Source organism: Chenopodium quinoa, unplaced genomic scaffold, assembly GCF_001683475.1.
Source record: "Chenopodium quinoa cultivar QQ74 unplaced genomic scaffold, ASM168347v1, whole genome shotgun sequence".
NCBI classification, from domain to species: domain Eukaryota; kingdom Viridiplantae; phylum Streptophyta; class Magnoliopsida; order Caryophyllales; family Amaranthaceae; genus Chenopodium; species Chenopodium quinoa.
The window spans coordinates 2244025-2248617 of record NW_018742287.1 but is presented as its reverse complement, the minus strand read 5'-3'; the positions used below and the strand labels follow the sequence as shown (position 1 = coordinate 2248617).

Here is a 4593-nt window from a genome sequence, read left to right as displayed (position 1 = left end):
TTGCCGGATGGCCTTCCTTTGCCCTAATTCAGGGAAACGAAGTTTGGAGAGGTCGATCAGGGGCCCATCCGCCCCCTTTGGTTTAGGGTGAGGAGTAGGCACCCGGTCTTTGAGTTGCTTCTTCCCGGAGGGAGAAGGCTTCTTTGCCGACTGACCCTTGTTTGAGCCAGTTGACTTTTTGATGATGTCCTTGATTTCCCCCTTGAAACTGGTCATGAATTTCACGAGCTCGTCTCTGGTGACGGGGACTGTGCCCTCTGCCGCCTGGGGTTGCCTAGCAGGCTTGCCGGCTGGGTTACTGGGACCAGCTTTGTCTTGGCCCTGTTCCCTTGTTTCTTTGGAACGGGTGCGCCTTGATCGAAGTGACCCGTCTGGGCCCACATAGGTGTCGACCTCATAGTCGTCACCACTATCCTGGTCCGTATGGACCTCATAGGTGGTACAGTGTCGGATGCCATCTCAGAAGTACTCTCCCCACAGACGGCGCCAAATGTTTCGGGGGTTTTTGGAGTCCCTCGGGAGAGTTACAATTTTGGGAATGCGCGCCTGACGTCTGTACCTGCAAAACCACGAAACTCCGGTTGGGGGGAGTTCTGCCTCCGACGATCAAGTTAGTATGTCTTCGGATGTAGAAAGTGCGGAAAGTAAATGGGTTTTTTCTCTCTGATTCAGAGAGATTCCGCAATTAATATTGCTCGATTTTGTGTTTGTATTTGTGTATATTTGTGAATGTGCAGTAAATGAGGAGTTTCCTCTATTAATAGCAGATGAAGATCTGCCCCGCCATTAGGGTTACAATGCCACGTGTCAACATCTGATTGGATCCCATTGGGCCTTTGAAGGGCTGCCACGTGTCAGCGCGGTATTGGGCCACATGGCATAGGGGTTTTTTTTTTACCCCAAACAACTTCATATGTAAATTATGTTACCTAATTTTTATTAAAATAAAATAATTACACTACAATATTTGTAACACCCTCAAATTACTCTTTAATAATAACAATTATAATACATGTTTAAGAGAGTAAATTAGGGGTATTATCGCCACGTGATTACGTACCTTTTTAAAAGAGAGACTTGCAACAGAAGAAATACATACTTTAACTTTCATTAATTAATTGATTAATTGATAATAGGTGTGAACCATAATCGAAATGATACTTATACTAGAATTCATGAAAGCACTACAACACATTATAGCTTTTATAGCACTTTTTTTTACAGCGGTTTTGCCATAACTGCTACTGTATTATATAGTCAAAAAGTGTTATATTATAGCGGTTTTAAGAAAAACGCTATTAAAAGTTAATTACAATAGTTCTCCAATAACCGCTATTAAAGCCTTCTGTTCTTTTCTGGAAACTAAACACCTCTTTTGTTCCTCAGCAAAACGTTCAAGTCCTATCACTCTCTTTAACAGTTGAAAAGCAAGCCCTAATTCCTCGAAACCTCAATTTGTCTTAACGCTTTTTCGGTTCATCTATTCTTATCATCATTTATATATCAAGGGGTTGAGTTTTTCTTTGAGCTTTTAAATTGAAATCAAACGGTTTTTAGAATTGAATTTCCAATTTTTACTATGTATTGATCTATATATAATTATTTCTTATAGAATTTATTTTGAGTTTGGCAGATCTAAATCTTCAAACCGAAGCTTATGGCATAAAAAAGGTATATAAATTATGCACATCGTATCTCAATTTTTTAGGGGTTATTAGGTTTTGGATTGGTGAGACAATTTCCAAAATTATCAGTCGAAATTATTGTAATTGGTTGCGAATGCTATACTTGATGGTTGGAATTTGCCATTATTGGTGGTGAATTCGGTGTTAAATTGGGGTTGCTGCATTTAAGATTGCTGAATTGAACTGCTGTTGTTTGGGCGTCGAAGGAGACGAGGTGCGGTTAGACTACCGGTGGCCGGCGCTAATTGGTGAGGAAAGAGCTGCGGTATGGCTGTCGTAAAACCCTTAATTCTCTTGAAATTTCCTAAATTATTTCAAATTTGATCAACAATTGCAAATTCTGGAGTCTAATCCTGTTAACTTGCAGATTTTTTATTATTATTATTATTGTTGTTGTTGTTGTTGTTGTTGTTGTTGTTGTTGTTGTTGTTGTTGTTGTTTTAATAGAGGATTATGCTGACAGTGATAATGCATGAGTTTTTTTTTATGATAATGCATGAATTTTACTATGATGATGCTAATGAAGAATAAGATGATCGCAATTCTTTGAATTTTTTGAAAATGCCAATAATGATGTTTAGCCGTACTGGTTCATTAATCAAGGTTTTTATTTATTTTTATTTTAAATTTTTGCTATTCATAATTTGGAGTTCTTTTCTAATTTATTACAGGGTTTTTTTTTCTTTTATTTGGAGATGTTTTTTTTTTTTTTCTTCTTCTTTCGTTTATTATAAATTATAGGTAAATATTTTCCTGATAAATTTTAATGTAGTTGATGAGTGTTGCCTGTATAATTATTGAAGTAAATTTTAGTGACCATTTTTTTATATCTTAGTGACTGTTTCGAAAGATCACTAAAATCATGTTCAAGTGTGAGTAGCTTCTTGGTACTCCTTGTGTTATTGTTATGTCCTATCTTTTGCCCTTACTGCTGAATTGTGGTCACTACGCATAAGTATATTAGCATCCTATTAATTTAAAGAAATCAAGAAAAGTTAATTGCTAATGGGTGATCCTTTTATAAGATAGTGTGTGCTCAATTTGTTATTTTTGTCGATTAATTTTTATTTTTCTATAACCATGATAAAACAACTTTAGTCAATTAGTGTTCTTTGTAGCACGACCGTGGAAAAAAAGAAAAAAAAAAAACCAAGTTTCCATAATCCATTAAGACATTCAGATTTATTACTTTATGTTTCAGTTTAGTGATACTAAGAAGTTTGTCCTAAGCGATTATGCTGCTACCCCCCCTTCCGCTATTTAACCCCTTCTTCTGCCCCCTGCTACCGCTCCCCTACTGCTACTGCCACCCTTTGGCTGCTCCCCCTCTTCTGTCATTAACCCATGCTGCTACCATCCTTCTGCTGCTCCCCCTCTTTTGTTATCCTCCCTAGGCTTACTTTTGCTGCTTCCCCTAGATGCCTAATATCTTCTAGTTGTGATATAAAAATGACTCTTACTCTAAGAAATGTTTTGAGGTAACTTCCAGCTTTGTTAATGTTACTCTTTACTTCCTAAATTTGAACAATGATAAATGAGTCCGATAGCATTAATGTTTGTTGAGACTTGACCCCTGTCCTCGAGTCATGAAGAACAACTCCTACCACATAGACAAAATTAACCAGGCTTGGTTTTAAAGATTATAAATTTGAAAAAAAATTGCATGTTTTAAGAGGGGGTTGAATTTGTAATTGATATGATCTATTACTGATGTTGATGAAATTTCCCATATTTGTTTAGCTGCTAACTCAAGATTAGCTCAAGACGGTGGTTAATAAGGTTAAAGATTTTTTCGGAGATACAAACGAATCCTTTGACAAGTTGACAACATTAAACACAACCTCAGATGATCGGGGGGGGGGGGGGGGGTAGAAGTTTCTACAAACTATCAAATCCAAGTGAGTGTAATCTGTTTGGGAAGTTAAGGGACTTTATATCTTCATGTGCATTTCTCTCCATGTTATTTGGACGATAGGTTGAAATCGATATATATATGTGATTTGCTTAATATCTAATCATAAAAAATTGAATTTACTTTGTTTTATGTTCATATTCTTATATCCTTATATTGTTATTATTTTGCAGTACTTTTCAGATTGCCAGCTCTCAAGTTACAATCAAATTCAGATTGGTGAAGTGAGAACTTAGTGGGTGCGCTATGTAGCTCTCAAGTTACGATTAAATTCAGATTGGTGAAGTAAGAACTTAGTGAGTGCGCTATGTAGTCCAGCAAATGTAGCTAGGTTGAAGGAATCAACAATTTATATGTTCGTTTTTGCATATTTGATTTAATTTCTTTTTTTTAAACACATTTTTTTCAGTAGTTAGTTTTATTACAACCTTGTAAAACGCTTTATTAGATCTTCAATATTAATACAAAATGTTGGGTTTCGTAGAGTCCGACTCTACGCGGAAGGGAAACCCACCCAAAACCCGCACACTAATTAAAGCGACTAAGCATGCAATCACTAATTAAACAACAATTAAGAGAGAGAGAAAGAAAAGACATTCTTACCCTTGGCGCGTGCTTCGCTCGAATCCCGAGCTCTTACTTGAACCCCGCAAATGCAAAGGTCTCCGACGGCTCGTATCCACGAACCCGACCCAAACGATCCAAGTCCCGAAGGTTAGTCGGGACCCGACTAATAAAAACTAGAGTTTTACGAACTTAAGGTTTTCTCACATTTTTAAGGAGATGTCTTTTTCGTTCCACTCAAGTGTTCTTCCCAAATTCCAAAACCTTGGTATTTATAGGGAAATGAACCTTGAATTCCCACTCTCAATCAATGTGGGAGATTTGCAATTTTCCCATTTTATTTTAATTAAAACAAAAATAAAATTGCAATGCAATCAATAAGTTACAAGTGGCACAAGGAGGAAGAGAGATTAGGTGAGGACCATTTCCAAG

General features: G+C 36.9%; 1 long non-coding RNA gene across 1 annotated transcript; it reads left to right on the top strand.

The window, feature by feature from the left end:
- Positions 1–1269: 1269 nt before the first annotated feature.
- On the top strand, positions 1270–3988 carry LOC110685380. The gene is made up of 2 exons (XR_002504033.1): positions 1270–1950; positions 3771–3988. It is a non-coding gene; the product is annotated as an uncharacterized LOC110685380 (long non-coding RNA).
- Positions 3989–4593: the final 605 nt, after the last annotated feature.